This window comes from Doryrhamphus excisus, linkage group LG10 (assembly GCF_037039965.1).
Source record: "Doryrhamphus excisus strain RoL-2023G ecotype Guam linkage group LG10, RoL_Dexc_Guam_v1.1, whole genome shotgun sequence".
Taxonomy (NCBI): domain Eukaryota; kingdom Metazoa; phylum Chordata; class Actinopteri; order Syngnathiformes; family Syngnathidae; genus Doryrhamphus; species Doryrhamphus excisus.
Window position 1 is genome coordinate 8591394 of NC_136366.1, and position 20697 is coordinate 8612090.

General features: G+C 42.6%; 1 long non-coding RNA gene across 1 annotated transcript; it reads right to left on the bottom strand.

Moving 5' to 3' along the window:
• Positions 1-365: 365 nt before the first annotated feature.
• Positions 366-20689, bottom strand: LOC144901057 (uncharacterized). The gene is made up of 3 exons (XR_013629244.1): positions 20589-20689; positions 13449-13510; positions 366-449 (listed from the first exon to the last, which is right to left on the bottom strand). It is a non-coding gene; the product is annotated as an uncharacterized LOC144901057 (long non-coding RNA).
• Between the last annotated feature and the right edge of the window lie 8 nt (positions 20690-20697).

Below are 20697 nucleotides of genomic sequence, written 5' to 3' on the forward strand. Positions count from 1 at the left end.
GCTCGGGGACTCGTCTTCTACACGGGTGCAAGAGCAAATCCGAGGCACTTCAAGTCAGATGACGTTTTAGCTAGCTTAGCCCGCCCTCACACGGCACATATTTAACTTTATCTAACACTACCCTCACTTATTGGTCATGAGCTTTGGGTGGTGACCGAAAGGAGAAGATCATGGGTACAAGATGTCAAAAGAAGTGTCCTCCATAGGGTGGCTGGGTCCTCCCTTAGATGTAAGGTGAGGAGCATCTGGAAGAATCCTCCGCATTGAGAGGAGCCAGATGAGGTAGCTTGGGCATCTGATCAGGATTCCTCTCAGGGGCATGTCTGACTGGTAGGAGACCTCAGGGAAGACCCAGGACAAGTTGGAGAGACTGTGTCTCTCAACTGCTGTGGGAAAGCCTCAGGATCCACTGGGAGGAGCTGGACGAAGCAGCCGGGGAGAAGGGAAGCCTGTGCAAAGGAAGATGGATGGATGGATGGATTTGTACTTGTTAGAGAATTACAGACTAAAAGTTTCATTCATTTCTACCGTTTATCCTCACGAGTGTCACAGGGGGTGCTGGAGCCTATCCCAGCTGTCTTCGGGCAAGAGGCGGGGTACACTCCGGACTGGTGGCCAGCCAATCACAGGGCACATATAGACAAACAACCATTCACACTCACATTCATACCTATGGACACAATTTGGAGTGGCCAATTAACCTAGCATGTTTTTGGAATGTAGGAGGAAACCGGAGTACCCGGAGAGAACCCACGCATGCACGGGGAGAACATGCAAACTCCACACAGAGATGGCAGAGGGTGAAATTGAACTCGGGTCTCCTAGCTGTGAGGCCTGCATGCTAACCACTCGACTGCCGTGCAGCCCTAAAAGTTTCATTTTAAAAATAATTCAAGCTGATTCAACAAAGCTAAGCTATGTGGTTTGAATTTGCTGTATCCAAATTGAACCAAAAGGTGACCTTAAAACCGAGGTACGCACCGAAGCGTGATGAAGATGTACCGTTACACCCCTAATAATCACAAAGATATATGCTTGGAAAAGAAGAACAAGGCTCTAAAATCAATATGATTCTCAAGAGATCCTCTGAGCTGTTTGTGGTACGTATCGATCCCCCTAAATGCGAGGTGTGCGATGCATGATGTTCTGAGAGGCTCTGCGGTCCGACTGCATGCCAGCTTACCCATAAAGTACACCCCCTCGCCGAGCAGCACCGCCGCCGCCTTTGCCCTTTGCTTTATCTGCCTCGCTACCAGCGTCTCCACAGAGGTCTACGTGTGGCTTGATGCCGTCGATAAAAGAGCATCATTGGAGATGGGCTTCCAAATGAGTCGCCTGGACTATGGAAGGGATAAACACTCAATATCTCACCAGTAGGGTTCTCGACGATGCATTTGTGTTTTGAAATGGATTGAAAAGTAGCCAGCATTGCATAAATTGTAGAGAAATGTTGAGGAAAAAAAGACATAAACAAAAAATATGATTACTTGTTGTCTGAGACTCTGAGACCTTGTCCATAGGTATGAAAGTGAGTGTCAATGTATGTCTATACGTGCCCTACCTCAAGGACAGCTGGGATAGGCTCCAGCATACCCCCATGACCCGAGACCCCAAAGAAAATGGATGTATGGATAGTTGTAGTCTGATAAGTTTGCACAGAAACTATAACAGAAAAACACCTTTTTGTGCATAAAATAAATCAGGTCTGTTTTTATCTTATCGCTGACAGCTTGTTTGGTTTTTGTAACGACTTTTTTATCTATGCACGTGAAAAAGGTCACACTCTTAGAAAGAGAGAGAGAGGCGGAGAGAAATCAAGCCTGTCAGAGCTAGGAGAGGCTAAAGTGATATAATGCTGGTGGTCTCGGTCTTTCTCACACTTGGGAAACAAAACGGTCATGCAGTCAGGCAGGGTGTAATGTGATGTGCTTTTAATATGAAGACAGGAAGTGTGTTGTTGGTAGTCCTCCTTTCAAAGCGTCAGTGGTCATTTTAATAGGATTCTTGTTTATATATGGCGTCTTGTACACAACACATAAATATCTCCCTGGCAGAGTTAGGGGACCACCAATAAGGACACACCCAATCGTGTTGGTACCACTGGTGTCATTCTTCTGAGCTTCATTCTCTGTTTAGAAAATCCAGTAGGCCAAGAGAAATAGTCCCTTGGTCCAGAACCGAGTACCGAACCACATGACCTGGATGACAGTAACAGTCATGGAAGACACCCCATGGTTTCCATATCTCAACAGAGCAACCTATCAAGATGGATGACTCTGAAAGGACACACCAAGGACTTCAGCCGTCTGATAGGACAACAGACAGACACCAGTCATGATAATCGGGTCTGGGAATGAGAGACGGGACATTGTTTTTTTATGTTGTTTTGCAGAACAACACGCTTTCCCCGATGCAACTTTTAGTGAGAATCTTCCCAAGATGTTCACAGTGTGTGTGTGTACTTTTGCTAGCATTGTTTATACATTCTTTTTCCCACCCTTGATCCAGACTGTAGGTAACCCACTTCTGCTGTGTTTAGGCTGTCATGGAGGGAGACGCTCAGGCCCAGCTTTGGCCCAGAATGTAGCTGAGATGGATGAGTGTGTGACAGGACTCTCCCTTTACTGACTCAGTGTGAGGCTCATACGCTGGGTCATGCATTGTGTGTGTGTGTGTGTGTGTGTGTGTGCGTACTGGCTGTATAAACTCACACAAAGCCTGGAGGAGATAAAGACCTCTCGGAAAATGTAAACACTCTATGAAGTGGTGAGTCGGGCAGCTGTAGCGACACACACACACACACACACACACATTTAGACAAATGCAATCCCAAGGTCAAGGTTAAGCGGTAACACTATTTCAACTCTTTCACTTTCCCTCTTGACCTTCCAATTCACTCTGAAGTTTGGGCAGGCCGAGACAAAAAGGAAAAGACCCTGGAACCGCCGTACAGTACCGCCGTCACATGACTGATTTAGGAGCACTTGCACTTTGATTTGAGAGCCTCTAAGTGCAGTCGGTGGGGGGAATTAATCAAAAAAGAAAAAAAAAGTCAGAAGGATTTAAAGTAGTAGGAGGAGGGCAGCACTTATTGCAGGAGATGAATCAGGTGATGAAGCTCTAGCTGAAGAGGGGCTTCACTGGCAGTGTAAAAGTGTTTTATCGCAGGGCACATTTACTTTGTCATTCGGTCTCATTTGCTACCAAATGGACGGACGTCCATAAAATAAACGACAATAGAAAGAAGATGCTAAATAATATTAGTGACCCTGATTTTTTACAATTGTAAGATTATTTCAATACATTTTTGCAACTTTGATATAAAGCCGACCAATCACAGCTTTACGATCAGAGCAGCATCTCAAGTATTATTTTTAAATGATCACAACAGAGTCTGCTAACGTGCAAACAAGTTAGCAAGGAGCAGAGGTGATGTCAGCCGTGTGGCAGTAAAAAGTACAAACTTGTCATGCACAAGTTCCCTGTGGTGGCACAGAACTGGAATCTCCCTTGGGACAGCAAAAAGTCATTCGCTATTCCAGAAGCGAGCGAGTTCCAGTCCGTATTGAGTTGATGTCAGTTATTTAAACCCTTCATTAATGCATAACGGAAGATGACATCTTGTCGTTTTGTGCGTATTAAGCGCCATTACCAGGGTGATGTTTGTGTACACAGAGAAAAACACACTTAACAAGTACTTAACAAAGTACCTCTGAGCGTGGTGAAAAATGAAGAGGGCTGCCAGGGAACTGCTGGTAATCTTTGCTGGAGTCCATCTTTATTATCTTGGTCAATGGACAGAAGTGGATCCTGAGGTTAAAAATACCCCGAGCCTGCTTCTCATCAGCGTGATGTTCTTATCTGACATTTCAGATACATTTGAGGATGAGCGAGTGCATATAGAACCATAGCCGTGCTCAGCTGAATAATTACAATCGTTTATCATCCAATCAGATGGCCAAAGAAAATGGGTCAGGACTTTAGTGACAAAGTGAAAACAGATATCGGCCCCAAGATGAAATGTTTTCTGTCTTTAAGAGCGACAAGGTGAGAAATTGCAGCTTACAGGCCACAGTAGTTCCACTCTAGTGAGCTATTGATTCTGTCCCCGTTTTTCAGAGGAACAGGACACTCTGCGGCCTTTGGTGGCCCCTTTTTTGCTGTCCCCCGGGATGCCGGATGAGAGGATGCCGCCATCGAACAAGTAACTGAAATGTGCGGCGAATCGTTGAGGGAAACACCTCCAAGATGGTCCTCCTTGTTTTTGAACTGAGACAATGGTCCTCAATGCTGCTCAGGGGATGTGAACACTTGCTCAGAGTCGCTCACGTGGAAAGAGAAAGCGACGGGACCCGGAAAGAAGTACAGGGACGAAGATGGAAGGTAAAGTGCAGTAGAAGTACAACTTGTATGTCCACAAACTCATTTAAGCAGAGGTATGACTGGAATAAGAGGGGATGATATACAACAATAGAGCCATCAGTGCATACACGCTAACATGTAAAACTGATATCCTTGAAGTCTTATGCAGGTAATCATTGGACACATCAGCGACTTAAGGTTAAGATACCGTATGTTAATGGTAATGGTTTAATTTCATTTGAACATGCATCAGATTACAATTGAGTGCATCCCATAATCAGTTCACAGTTCCACATGTCCAAAAGGAGTAGGAAGAAGCAAAGCTTATTAAATCCTACCCCTCCATCTGGTACTTTTACAATCAGTAACTGTTACATTTGTTCACTTCCTGCTTTCCTAATATAGTTAAATTTTTTTATTTTATTAATTTTATTTTTGTCACGTACCGAAGTACGAGGTGATATGACCATACAATGACATAATGGGTACCATAGTAAGTGTCAATATAGTGATATATATAGCACATCATGACTGGTTCAAGACTCTTCATCCTTGTATTTAGCAAACATCAACTGCTTGTATTGTTTCTTGTTGTTATTGTTATGACATTTTCTTTGATGGTGGCCATGTTTTTCTACTCAACTTGCTAAATTTTTACAGACATGTAAGCCTAAAGTTACAGGGTGTGACACATATACATATATTATATACTGCATTTCTATAATTTGCAGTATTTGTCTCATTTTGCACACAGTGTTTCTACGGTATGCGAAATGCATCCAGTGGCTTCTTAGCTGCTCAGAAATGATAGTATATTGGATAAAAGTAAGAAAGTCAATATTGATAATCTCCAACCATTAGGATAGGTTGGTGAGCTTCAATGTTGAAATGATATTTTTTCATTGCTCCAAAACAGTAGCTCGGTTATTAATGCTGCAGGCCCATGGTCGGTCAGTCAGTCAGGCAAGCAGGCAGACGGGCGGGCGGCAGATAAAGAGGACTCTATTAGTCTCGCCTCATTGTGCCACTCTGATTTCTTCTTCCCTAATTGGCTGGCTTCTGTAGGCTCGGCGGCCATATTTCAGTTTAAAAGGTGAAGGAGCGGCGGGTCATGGGGAATAAAGGGGGGCCCATTTGACAGGTCAGCAGGCTGATGTCTACAGCATAATCTTAGGTCGAAGGTCAAACTAACATCAAGATAGGCCATGGCAGCGAGGGTCAGCAGCTACGTCGGCGCTACGCCCGGTAAGTCCGTTGGCAGACTGGCTGGAATGTTGGACGGGAAAGTTGTCTGTATTATAATAATAATAATAATAATAATGCAGTTTTCATAGAAAAAGTTTGTTTTCTTTTAACTCCACTGTAAAACTTTACAGATGCCGGGTCGGTTTCATTATTTTAAAGATAATTGCGGCCAAACAAACACAACCAAGCAAAGTAATCCAATTAATGGTAATCCACAAGTTGCAGAAGTCAGAGGACTTCAACAACTGACAAGTCCGTCAGCCAACCGATCACAATGGAGGAACTTGATTAGCATCAATGTTCATCTGCAGAGAGGATGAGTAGCCCTTGAAATGTTAGCATGCACATTAGCACGCATGCACACACACACCCACCCAGGACAGTCTGCCTGGCACCAGACAGCAGCGCGCTGCCAAATGAGATGTGTGAGAGCCCCCTGCTGCCAAGAGGCGGACAGGAAGAAGAAACAAACCCTCTCTAATGGAGACATGACATGCTCGCTGGAGCGGAAACTCAAACAAACGATTAATGGGCCATGGAGACTTGAGTACAGCAGCAGCAAAATACCCTCCTCAAACCCCCCTCCCCCTTCTTTGTACTCCCCTCACTCTCGCTATGTCCCACGTTGGTTGAGGGGTTTTGACATTTCAAGACAGACAGGCCTCTGCCTCGGGGGCCACGGTTTTCGGTGGCCACCCCTTTAGCCCGCTTGTGCTGGGATGCTTAAATGGAACAATGTGGGTGACATAAAGTAAGGGACAGCTTGACATAACTCAAATATTTCAATATTTACAAAAATCAAACAGTGCCACGTTTCAGATGATCACGCTCACAAATTTACCAAACGAACCGCACAACCAGTGGAAACACACAGTTCATCTTCAAGTGTGGAAACACCCCAAGTCTGCACCCCGAAGCTGTCATCTGAACAAGTGTCCTATCATCATGTCTTGGCTAAAGAGCTATCAGAAGGCTAGCAACCAAAACAAGACTACGGGCCATGGGAAAGGCTGAAGTCTGCCGTGTGAAACAAGTTCCAAATACAAACAGACTTGGATGTAAACATTAAGTTGTGTATCGTGATTCTGTTCATCTGGGACTGTCTTCCTACTGGAGGCAGTGGGAACAGTACGGGTGGGGGGGTGGTGGCGTGCAGCATTTTCATGGGGGCCATCCAGTCCAGTAGTCGGTGCTCTGTCTCCTCCTTTGTCTGCCCTTCTATCTCGACCCTCCAGAAGGGAAGCCCCTTACTTACGCTCATGTGTTTTGATTAGCAGGTAATGATCTTTGATCTAATTCGCTGACTGGGAAAGTGCGGCTCCCATTGAAATCCGGTGGATGCTTGGCCGACCTGGAGCCAGTGTCACTTCTCGTTAGGGCCTGCAGCTCCGTGACCTCCCGTTGCCAGTCCCAGCCCCCGCCTCTCAGCATGTGCGCCCTGCGTAATGATATCAATAGCAGCAGGGGTGCAATGAATACAAATCCGCGTGCAGAATGTTTGGACAAGAATTCGCTCCTGGCCCTCCCTCCTGCACTTCACCCACCAACCTCTCTATCCCCGGAGACAAAGGCCGCAATGTGGATGCTTGATTTCACACAAACTAGTTGGCTAATGCAAAAAGAAAATGCCACCTGCTGGTTAGCTATATATTATACCGTATACGTTTCCTCAATGTCTCCACTATTACGTTGACTGCACTGCGCTTCAAGCTTGGGAATTTGATTGTTTACATTTATTCATGCGTGCTGCATCCATTCAGTCCCTCCAAACTGTATGACAATGACTGTACTCTACTTCCACCAGTCCAGGGTGCACCCTGCCTCTCGCCCAAAGACAGCTGGGATAGGTTCCAGCATACACACAACCTTAGTGAGGATATAGAAAATGTATGGATAGATGGATGGTACTTTTTTTTTCCTGTTGGAATCTATGTTCCTCTGTCACTCTTGAGCAAGAAAGTCCAGAAACAGGATTTCCTTCCTTTAAGTCACATTTTAAAATTGAATTATTCACTGTTATTCTTAAAACATGCAGTCTCAATTGATGTTAATGAGTCGCTTGTGTCTCTTGACTGTTCTAATAAGAAGCTAACCATTGCTAACAGTAAAACCTGCTTCAAATGTGAGTCCGCTTACTTGACGTCACTTCCTGTGTGTGTGTTCTTCGTCTCTTAACACTCCTAATTGGAGCCGGTCCTTCATTTAGAATACTGCACATGTTATACGTTCAGAGTCAAATAAAAAGCAAAACATATGTAGTTAATTCTTTGATGCTTGCTGAACTGAGATCTTGTATGGTATAATTAATTTTTTGACACTTGCTGAGATCTTCGAGGCTTGACCCCAAATTTTCATTTAGACTGTATAACCTCAGGAGCATTAGACTTTGAAGGTTCCACTGGTTTACCATAATACTGTAATACACTGCATCAGGGGTCTCAAACTCAATTTACCTGGGGGTCACTGGAGCTAGGGTCTGGGCAAGGCTGGGCCGCATATGGTTTTCCAAAAAAAAAAAAAAACGCATTTTTTAAAAACAGAAAAATATACAAACCTTTTCAGTGCATTGGTTCCGATTTTCTACAATAAAAGCTCTGATAAAACATTCCACTGTTCTCAAATATCTTAATTTTTAGTTTTCTGCACAAAATAAGATGAAAAATAAATAAACAAATCAAGAATAAAGAAAATCAATCAATCAGTAATAAATAAATATAATAATAATAATAAAAAGGCAAATAATAAAAACTTATGAAACCACATATAGTTGGTGGGTAAACAAATTATTTTTTTCAGATTAAAATGAACAAAGCATTATTAGAGCCCTGTCGACATGACAAAACACGACTATAGTCACATTTATACTCTTTTTATTTACAACATATTGTGCAACTGCAGGGTCTTGAGACACATGCTAACTTGCAAACTAGAGAGCTAGCGACCTCAACGGTAGCCTTCAAGTTATTTCCTTTAAACTTAAATATCCAAAAACGTACCACTTCCACACGGATAGGGAGGATAACTATTAAGTTATTTAACCTTTAACATGAACATTAATCAAACGTAATAATTTTTTCTGGGTACATGATACCATACAGCATCCATATCAAACTTGCGCGGGCCGCACTAACATTAAACTTTCATATCAAGGCGGGGGCCTCACACCAGTGTCCTGCAGGCCACATTGTTTGAGACCCGTGCACTACATCAACCAAAGAGAACCGAGCAATATGATCCCAGTCATACAATCATCTCCAATGAAAATGTCCTTCAAAAGGGCCGCCACCTGACCTGATTTCCGTCTCTGGTATTGACACAGCCGTGAAAGGCCCCCTTGGCCAGGGCTGCCGCCCGTTAACAAAAGGTATGTTCTTGGAACCAGCCAAGTAAGCCCTAGCACCTAAATCAGGAAGGAAGTAACCAATGTATTTCATTTCTGCATTAACAGGACTGGAAAAGCAATAAAAGGGAAAATCGGCTGCACCGAGACCTGTTTATTATCAATTAGTGCTGCACAATGTCGCTAAACTGTGAAGGTAGGTGTGCCATATGCACACACCCAGCGCACACTGGGTTCTCTCTTCCTTACTGGTCTGCTTGTTACTGCAGTCTGAACACGCCACTGTTGCTCTTCAACACACTTCCTGTCGACATATTGCAACCTTATACAGCATGTATGTATGTCTTGACGGGGATATGTACAGTATTTTTCAACAGCTAGTACACCCCAACATTTTTAATACAATATTTCTTCCTAAAAGAATATACTTCAGAGTAGTGCCAGTTTGCCAACATGATGAGGAACCCCAACACTAAACGTGGAATGGCCAAGTAGTCCGTCTCCTCTGGACCTGAACTCAACTGAGCACCAGTGGGGAATACGCAACTGGAAAGGAAGGAAGGTGGACGAGTGCAGGGTGTGAAACATCCACCAGCACTATCTGTGATGTCATCATGGAGGATTGGAAGAGGGAAGCTCTGGTGAATTCCATGTTCATAACTATTGACATCGTGGTGTACTGGCAATGAAGGTTGTGTGTTGATTCCGTTTCAGGGGACAGTAAATCTATACTCCTACTTCTATATACTTCTTCAAGTACACATCACATCAGGGAACATAAGTGTAAAGGTGACTATAGGGGTGTTATATAATGTCTAGAGGTCTCTAATGATGTTAAAAACCATAGAAGGCAGTAAACAGGTTTTCTATGCTCCAGCTACACAAATGAAGAAATCCTACTTCGTGGAAATTCACTTTTCGCAGTCGGGTCTGGAAGCGATTAACCACAATAAACGAGGTATTACCGTTTCTAAGTTCCTTTTCAACAGATACTCTTCGAATAAAATGCTTGCTCAAAAGCGAGCAGTTTCATTTTCTAACCAATGAGGTTCCAAAAGACTGCCACTGGTGGATTGTGTTGAATAATTCAGCATATAATGAGTAGTCGCTTTATAAAGAGGCCGGCAGGACATTTACACTGGCGTCAAAGGTCCCATCTCCGCAGCCTCGACACTCATGGAGCTACATCTAAAATGCATTAGCATTAATACGACTACAGGAAATTAAATCTTTAGGCACGTATTTTGTCATGCGACGTCTGGGCCGTTCCTGACGTGAATAATGTGAACTCTCCGTTGTTTTTCTTAGAGCAGGCGTGATGGTGACAATATACTTGACACATCTCGATTGTTTTCTCACATGATCTCTCCTGCAGATGTTTGAAGGGCCCACTGGTCAAAATGAGTGGATAAATGAAGATGAATAGCTACATCTGGCTCTGACTGAAACTCTTCAAGGAAGTGGAGATAACAAGGAGGCTGTGGTTATTCATCACCATCAGGACATGTGCCTGTACACCACTGTAAAAGGCTGAGAAAAACAGACGTCAAGCACCTGAATGTGGGCGTGCCCGTCAAGAAAAACAGGCACATTTAGACTGAACAGTGGAGCCTGTAAAGTCTGTTTCAAGACGCTGGTTAAACTATGTTCAGATTTCAAAACTAATTTTGCCCATAGGAATATTGCATTCCAGTGTCCAACTGCCTCCATAATAAAACCTTTAACATTCTTAATGGTCATACAATTGTCGGAATTAGGAAAGAGACTTCGCAAAGGGGATCACTATCTCAACTCGCTTAGCATTCTTACCAGTAAAAAACAAAAGTTAACCACTGTAAAATGTTCGATACAAAAAAAAAACTGCACCATAACTTTAGTAATAAGTGATGCTGTAGTCTTTCTAGTGCTCTTTTTTTTTGGAGTGTCACAGAAAAAGACAGAAAAAGCAAAACACTGATTGAGCTGATTGTTTGACGCTTGCCTGACTGGGCTTTCGTGAGGTTTCAAGTCAAATTTCATAATGCCGCCTACAGAGAACATACTAACTCCTTATTTCTAAAATCACAAATATTTGCTGATATAGTTAATCTTCAAACAGCTAAAATAATGCATAAGGCTAAAAATAACCAACAATCTAAAAATGTCATCCAATACTTTTCTACAAGAGAGGAGAAATATGATCTCAGGGAAGAACTACATTTGAAACACTTATATGCTAGGACTACGTTAAAAAGCCATAGCATTTCAGTATGTGGAATCAAACTATGGAATGGATTGAGTAAGACCCTCAAACAATGCACAACGATGAGCCAATTCAAGAAACAATACAAGCAGTTGATGTTTGCTAAATACAAGGATGAAGAGTCTTGAACCAGTCATGATGTGCTATATATATATATATATATATATATATATATCACTATATTGACGGTTACTATGGTACCCATTATGTCATTGGATGGTCATATCACCTCGTACTTCGGTACGTGACAAAAATAAAATAAATAAATGAATTTTAACACATTTTTTTTAATTAAAAAAAACTTCAACTATATTAGGAAAGCAGGAAGTGAACAAATGTAACAGTTACTGAGTGTAAAAGTACCAGATGGAGGGGTAGGATTTAATAAGCTTTGCTTCTTCCTACTTCTTTTGGACATGTGGAACTGTCAACTGATTATGTGATGCATTCAATTGTAATCTGACGCATGTTCAAATGAAATAAAACCATTGCCATTACAAATTTTTTCTTCAAATTCACAAATTCATGAGGTTTTTTTTGGGGGGGGGGGCAATAAGGTACGAAAAGCCAAAGAAAAAGGAACACCCATCTATTCATTTTCTATACTGCTTACCCTCATTAGGGTTGCAGGGGTATGCTGGAGCCTATCCCAGCTGACTTTGGACTGGTCGTCAGCCAATGGCAGGGCACATATAGATGGACAACCATACACACTCACATAATGCCACCTACGTCCAAGCGGAGAATCGAATCCACCGCGGACCGAAAAGCAACACATCATTATGATCTTGTTGAACGAAGCTCCCACGATATAGAGCAAACATCTTCTGTGTGATCATTTTTTAGGAATACGTTCTCATGACTTTCAGCACATACGGTATATGACATGGTGGCATCTTGGTGGAGAGACGTCTTAGTCTCGCAGAAAGCCAAAGAAAAAGCCAACACACATACACACACACACATCGGACTGACATCCAGCGTGTGCCGAGTTCTGTGCAACTCAAGAGGCGTATTTACTGTCACTTTGGCGGGAGACGTGCCTCAATTGGATCAGAGGGGCACCTGGTTCATGTCACCTATCATGCAGAGCCTTGGTGCCCCACATATCCACCGCCCCCTTGCATCCCACTCTCTTTTTCCTCCATTTTCCTCAGGGGAGCCACTTTTCCTGACTGACATAAACCCCAGAGCCTCATATCCCCAAAGAGAATGTGATGCAGAGCCCAGGCAGGCAGGCTGCGTCATCTATCTCCTTCTCCCACTGTTTCCATCCCCTTTAACCACGCTTTGTTCTCCGCCTCGATCGATGCACCATAACTCAGCCGGCCTCTGGTGTTTGATGTCCCGGTCTCTGGATATCATTTCAGCCAGTGCAACCACACTGATAATACCCTCTCACGCATGCACATTCATTTTGCACAGTATACATGGAAAAAGATGTTGGGACAGACCAAAAAAAAGTGGGTTTTTGTTTGCAGGAAGCCAAGTATGTCCTAAGACTTAGGTTTGTATGGTACACTGCTGTAGGTCACATTTGTGTACATTAACCACACCTTTCATCTAAGTAGGAGTTCTCATGCAAATAAGAGTGTTATATTACATTTCAACAAAATGCAATAAAAATGCATGAATGAATATGCTGGTAATGACGCAAGGCCAATTTCTGATTACAAAGCCTTTGAAAATGACAGAAAATAAGACTTTTGTATTGACACCTTACTTTTTTTATTAGAATAAAAAGAAAATATTAAATTTAATAAAATATTTAAATAAAATAAATCTTAAAATAAAATAAAATAAAATTACTTAAATTATATTAGGAAGGCAGGAAGTGAACAAATGTAACAGTTACTGATTGTAAAAGTAACAGATGGAGGGGTAGGATTTAATAAGCTTTGCTTCTTCCTACTCCTTTTGGACATGTGGAACTGTGAACTGATTATGTGATGCATTCAAATGTAATCTGATGCATGTTCAAATGAAATAAAACCATTACCATTACCAAACTATAGCAAGTAAAATGATGTCATTTGCTTGGCACGGCTAACTTGTACTCATGGGATGTGATTGGAGGATGTGATGATGTCCACACAGATACAGGGAGGAGGACCGAGGAGTGTGTTCAGGTGCAATGAACTGCGCTTGTCATGTTTCCCGACGTGTAGCGGGATGTATCGCTGGTAGAAACAGCAGGGGAGATCCTGCACGGCCTCCCCCGAACACTCAGTGCCTCATGAAAGAATGATGTGTGATTACCTGCAAGCGGGATGAGCTCCAAAGACCCTCCAGGGGAGTTGAGTCAGTCAGAAGATGGCACCCTGCAAAAAGAAGGAAAAGGTGAACATGTATAAAAGCCACATTGCAGCACAAAACTATGACTAAATGATCACATGACTATTTTATTTTTCTATTGCGTCACCGTGGCCGATTTGGTGCCTCTCTTTTAGGGGAACAAGGTCCAGATGGCTCGGCGAGGCCTGTCATTTTCCCTCAACCAGCCACTCGGCTTATCGGCAAGTTCACTTCACTTCAAGGAACCACTGACAGCTCTGTTAATTTGCACCTTTTAGCCATTTCTTTCCCAGTCCGCACATTGACTCAACACTAAAGCGTGTTATCAGCTCGTCCGAGGGGACTTTGGTTTTCCTCATTCCGGTTGCATGTTTTTATGATAAAAGTATTACTTTATTGTCTATTGGTACTAAATTCTCATCCAAATGACAGCAAAATATATTTATCCTTATATTTGTGTTACATTTTTACACCATTGTAGGTCACACTTAAGGTCATTGTGGGGTTTGTTTGCACAACCTGTACTAAATTCTCATGATAAAGATGTTTATATTGAGAAAAATAATAGTAAATTAAATGATGCCCTTCATCAAAACAAATGACGTTTTGGTTTTTGGTGTCAATGTGTTTTCATTTTAAGGACTGAATACGGCACGGATCATTTACTGTATGTTTATGTGCTTTAACCAAATCACTTCATGTCTCGTCCAGATGTTTGAAAATGGACCATATGCTTATTAAAGTCAACTATTTATTATTTTTGTTGCATCTCCAAATTTAGCTGGTTTTGTCTTTGTTGTTTTTTTTGGCTTATTATTCATATAAAACATTTTCTTTCTTTGTGTTGAAGGACAGAATGCTGCATGGAACGTTGACTGCATGTTTATGTGCTTTAACTGTTATACGTCCCATCGCGTGCAGATGACTTTGTTTAATAAAAGTGAACTTTTTGGTGTTTTATAGACACTAGTTTCTCCACAGAAATACGTATTTTCATTACCATGCCCCCCCCCGCATGGCATACGTTGATAAGTCATGAGTGAGAGGGAGGAGAAACTGAAAGCCTAAAGACTCTGAGCCCAGTGGCATCAGTTCGGGGTCACTCTCCGGCCCTTGGCCTCCACCCTCAGCGGAACTGGGCTCCTGACCCCGTGAGTCATTTGTCCGAGGGTGCAGGGTAGCCAGTGGACAGACTGCAGGGGAGTTAACTTTGATCATGCTCTTACCATGAACTGGGAGTCATGGAAGTGTCCCTGCTAGATTACAGTGGGGGGTCATCGTGTCCTGCCGCTTTGCAGGTGACCAGTGCACATCTGGGGCACATTTTGGGATTAAATGGGAGCGAGATAAAGTATGTCTTATCCAACATTAGAGGTGTAGATCAGGAGGATCACGTACAGAAAGATTGCTTCCACTTTGCTACGATTGACAAAACCAACCATCTAAGCTATAAAACACGACAGGTGCCAAAGCAAACTGGTGTTAGCTCTAATAACATAGCTCTTATTTTCAGAATATGTTCATTAAAAAACAGGCAGTGGGCCAAAAATGGCCGCACTTTGGACACGCCTGGTTTAGAGTCTTCCTACTGAACATTTTGTCACATTCTTTTGTGATTTTTATGAAAGCGAAATAGAACAGGGCTAATCCTCCTGTGCGTTTGAAGTGTGCGGTCATGGGGGTGGGACAAAAGGTGTTGACTGATAGCCACTCGGCCTATTGGGCGGCTCGGGCTTCCTTCGGAAGGTCGCGTCCTGTCTGGCCCCTGTCCACTACACACTTCCACAACATATCCGGGGTCCCGGCCCTCTGAGCTGCCCGCCGCGTGCACACACACACACACACAGAATCTGAACACCCTTGGCGCCATGCTGCGGCGCTGGTGGTCAGGGGGCCTTGCGTGCCATTCGGGGTCTGGTGTGAGAGGGAGGGGAGGAGGCGAGAGAGATGAGAAAATGGTCTTCATTCAATCCCAGCCACCAGTTCTCCTTATGGAACATGTTACCCCCCACCCCCGATGCGTGCAGTCGCTGTAACCGTCGATCATTAAGTGTCTCGTTACTCAACGCAACGTATTTGAGGTCTTCGTTGGACACCTGCATGCTTGGTAGCGGCAACAATGCATAATTTGACAGTGGTTAGCTTAGACCGATCAAGTCAGATCTGTCCTCACAATTTGTATATTGGATGGTTTAAAAAGCCACTGACAAACATGGACAACCTCAACCCCAAAAGGATCCCCCTGGCTTGGGCCCTACACTGTAGCAGAGCCTGCACCTCGGCTACAGCGCCATCTTTTGGCTGCCAAGATATATACAGGTAATTCATGAGGACTACCAAAACGACCTACTAATTATTTACATTCATCAATGGAAAAAGAGAGGATCAAATTACGACTATTTTGATGTTGCTGACTTAATTTGTGTTATTTTTCATCATACTGATCCAACTTCAGTCTAATAAAATAATATATGGAATAAATGTAAGCATTTTTTTAAGACTAAATTAAACATTTGTTCTTAGGAAATGCATCTTCCTCATAAAAAATGACCATTTTACCTCACAGTAATAGTAATACTACTATTGTATTACCATTACTGCTATTATCTATTTCCTGTAAATTAATTAAATTATGACTTTATTATAAAATGATTACTTAAATTTGGCAAAATATTTTTTTACAATATTAATTTTATTTATATAAATATTTAAATATCCTGTGGTACAGGTTTTTAATTTAATGTAATAACTTTAATTACATTTTAATAAATTACCAGTAAAAAATTATTTGTTTTGAGTACATTTTGTAACTTTTTACTTTTTTTTTTAATCAACATCAAACAAATGGAGTGAACAGTGTAATATTAAAGTCATATTTTCCTGCAGTTAATTTTACGCTGGTGGACTTAGCAAAGGTAAGATGCACGGAGTGGTCAGTTTCATCTAACAAGCTTTGTCATCTTGTTATCCCGACTTTGTCTCAAAGAGTTCTCCTACTTCATGGTGCGGTGATTATTTGGATTTTCGGCGTTTTCTCTGATCCTGGCGAAGACAAATGAAGTGAGCGGCCACAGAGAGACAGAGTGCTCGCAGAGGGTGAAAAGAGAGTCTGGGAAAACATTCCTCCAGACGAGGAAAGAGGAGAAGGGCAGAGAAAAGAGCAGAAAAGTGGGCTAATAACCTTCCATCTGGTGCTGAAAATATTCCACTGCTGCGCGCAATAATGATCGAACATTATTTTCATAGGCCAACAGAAGCGTGGCAAGAACAGACCAGTTGAAGACGTCGCTTTGATTGGACACTACATTGACCTTTGCCGGGAAAAAGCCAAGCGTCCCCTTTTGTGATGGGTGCCGGTAAAAAGGACAGGGAGGTGTTGACTGGATGCAAACGACCTGGCTCCATGGAGGAGCGTCGGCCATTGTGGCTGATAACCCACTTTCCACCCGCCCGCAGAGAACCTCTCCTTTATAAGGCCTTTCTGACTGGGCCGGCATCCCCCAAAATAACCCAGGCTGGGGCTCCTTGTAAACACCGAGCAGGCATTCCTCCCACTCTAATTGTTGACCAGGATGAAGATTAGCAAGCGTAATTAGCGTTCACGGTGCAAATCTACTTCCTTCTTTGCTTTTCTTTGACTTTATGCAGCGTCTTTTTGTGATGCTACCACAGAAAAACATGTCTGTGTTAATAATCCATCCATCTCACAGGAGCGCCATATCAAGGATGCTGAGTACACAGTATGATTATTGCACGGGTGTGACTTAGGTTGGCCACAATAAAAGGCCACTCCAAAGTGTGCGCTTTTACTATACTTCCTTTTATGACTATTATTTTTTACATTTAGATTTAACTGTGGTGAGGGAGGGAGGTAAGAGTGACGCAAACAAAGTTGGATTTGACAAAATAGGCGAGTTATAGCTATGTTTGTTGTCAGTCTATAATATAATATATAATAATATTATCATTATAATAATATTATAATAATATTATAATTAGAATAGAATAGAATAGAATAGGAATGTGAGTGTGAATGGTTGTTTGTCTATATGTGCCCTGTGATTGGCTGGCGACCATTTCAGGGTGTACCCCGCCTCTCGCCCGAAGACAGCTGGGATAGACTCCAGCACCCCCGCGACCCTCGTGAGGATAAGCGGTAGAAAATTAATAATATAATATCATATCATATCATATAGATTGGCTGGCGACCAGTCCAGGGTGTACCCTGCCTCTCGCCCGAAAATAGTTGGGATAGGCTCCAGCACCCCCCGCGACCCTCGTGAGGAAAAGCGGTAGAAAATGAATGAATGAATGAATAATAATGATAATAATAATGATAATAATATAAAATAGTGATTTGGCAAAGTTTAGCTCCTAATATTAGCCTATCATAAAAACATGAACGTGTATTGAGACTGCTTTGTACGTGCGGACCCGCCCACATTCAGGTACGTTATTAAAGTTATTTCATTTGGGCCGAACAAAAATTTATGACAGTTTCTATGCGGTTTGACATTTTGTGTTCAATCTGTTCTTTTCAAGCACTATTGGTAACACGTGCTAGCCGGTGGTGGTGTTCTTACGTATATTTTTTGGTTGACATCTTGTCATGTCATCTTGAGCCAGTTCCAAACGGTCCCTTGAACAAGCGGTCTCTGTTTTCGCCTGTTGGGCTTTATGGGACTTGGTTCTATCACACCAAGCTTTGTTTTACTTGGTATCGTATCGGTATAAAAATAAGAAGTATCGGCCACCAGTTGTCCAAACCTGACAGGATGTAGCTGACATATTGTGAAATATTTACTGCTGTGGTGAAGGATGGGAACTGCATTTTAACTGTGAAGTACGCAAGGAAGGAGGAAGTTAAAATGCGGTAAGGAGCTTCTAATTAGGAGGAGAAATGGGATGTTGGAATAAAAGTAACAGATGGTTGGTGTAATACAAATTGTGGCTGTTTACTCAGCGGGACAATTCCTCCACAGTCTGCTTCTCGTTGCATTTAGCAACTTTAGCCAACTAACCCCAGCAGACATCTACATCTCTAATTAGGACCTTTTCCAGCTGATTTAAAGCTTCTTCGAACATCTGCCGCATTTCCTAACATCTTCATGAGCTGCCCGTTTCCAAAACAAAAGCCACAGTGCTGTAATTGAGATATGATAATAAAACCAAGCTAACCCGGCAAACACCAAGATGAAGATGACATGCAGGCTGTATTGAGTCATCAGCAAAAGGAGGGGGAGGGGCGATCGGCCAATGTCAGTCATGTTGGCTGTTGTCGTTCCTCAAGTGGCCTTTGGCTGTGGAAGCCTGAGAAAGCCCAGCAATCTTATCAATATCGGACACTGAGGGGGAGAAACGTACTACAGGGATGGAAGCCAGAGAGACAATCCATGTAATAGGCGCATCTTCAACTAATATGCACGCCAGAACCTGCAGTCATCATCAGTCAAATACATCTTGAAGGTGCAGTGGAAACATCCAGACTAGTGACGTCCAATGGGCCAAATTCACTCATATAAAGGATCTTTGAATTGTGTTTTTTCACAGTGCTCCTGTTATTTACAGGATCTTTGACTGTTTTTGTAATAATATTACATTACATTACATAGGAGGATCTTCTCCTTAACTCTGTGGAGTCCACAGCCTTGTATCCATGGCCAATGCAGGCATAGCATGATGATTGTCACTGTACGTATGTAAATCCTACAGCTACATTTTAGCCTGGACTCCAAAGTGGTGAAAACAGGTGAGCACTCCTGTCATTTAGAGGATCTTGGACTAGCGTTTACGCAGTAGGTCCTTGGAAACAGAGGAGCACCCACCGAGGGTCGCGGGGGGTGCTGGAGCCCAGCTGTCTTCGGGCGAGAGGCGGGTTACACCCTAGACTGGTGGCCAGCCAATCACAGGGCACATATAGACAAACAACCATTCACACTCACATTCATACCTATGGACAATTTGGAGTCGCCAATTAACCTAGCATGTTTTTGGAATGTGGGAGGAAACCGGAGTACCTGGAGAAAACCCACGCATGCACGGGGAGAACATGCAAACTCCACACAGAGATTGCCGAGGGTGGAATTGAACCCTGGTCTCCTAGCTGTGAGGTCTGCGCGCTAACCACTCGACCGCTGTGCCGCCTATTATTATTATTATTCAGAGTTATTATCATTACAATTATTATTATTATTATGTGCTTGTCTCCCTTTTTTCAGGAGACAACATCAAATAACGAAATTGATAAAACAGCTACTTCAACCATCAAAAAGTTGGCTCAAGACAGGATGCCAGGTTGTATGTTGACTTTAAATGAAAAAACAGGCGGGCCGTATTCAAACACTTGGCAGGCCGAATGTGGCCCCCGGGCCGTAGTTTGCCCACTACTGATATAGCGGATCTTGGATGAGAATCTAACATAATCTAAAATTCATTATCTAAAAATCTAAAATTATATTCTACTAAATTGACCTTAGAAAATATGACCTCTGAATACAAACAGATTACAGATTGTGATATCTCTACACCGCGATAATGTGCCATTAATAACATATTTTACCTCATTTCTTATGATTTTTTTTACTACACATAGTACATATTACTTTTAACTTAAACTGCATGTTAGAAACTATTACAATAGTGGTACTTGCAATTATGTTGTACTGTAACATGATAAGATGAGCAATAGGATGACTTACAGCCACATCACTGATGCGGTGTTGATATTATTATTCTACTGTACACCGTGAGTATTATTTCACCGCTAAGCATTCCTCTGCATTTCTTTTCCACTTTGACAAGAGCCTGCAGCAGGCTCTTAGGTCTATCTCAAGTGGAAGCTGTGTCAGTCCTGGGAACTCTGAATGAAGATAACACGACTGACAAGTCAGGAGCCGCTGCGAGCGAGGAGGTCATCACATAATAGACAAGGGGGCGTTGCAGAAGGTAAAGAGTCCACAGTGAAATAATGTAGTTGCTAGCAGAGACGTTTGTAAATTTTCTCAACACCTGAAAAGTGTTGTTAGATACACCAAAAAAAAGAAAAAAAGAATTGCAACTGGGATTAAACACTGGTAGATGTAATGAGTAACTGGTCTCACTCACGTTGATTGCTGAGGTTTCCTCCAAGGCTGCTTGTCTATGTGGTCATGTTTTGCACCTTCCCTCCAGCAGATGGTTGTTCTTCAAATGTAAGATGGACTCCTGCAGGATC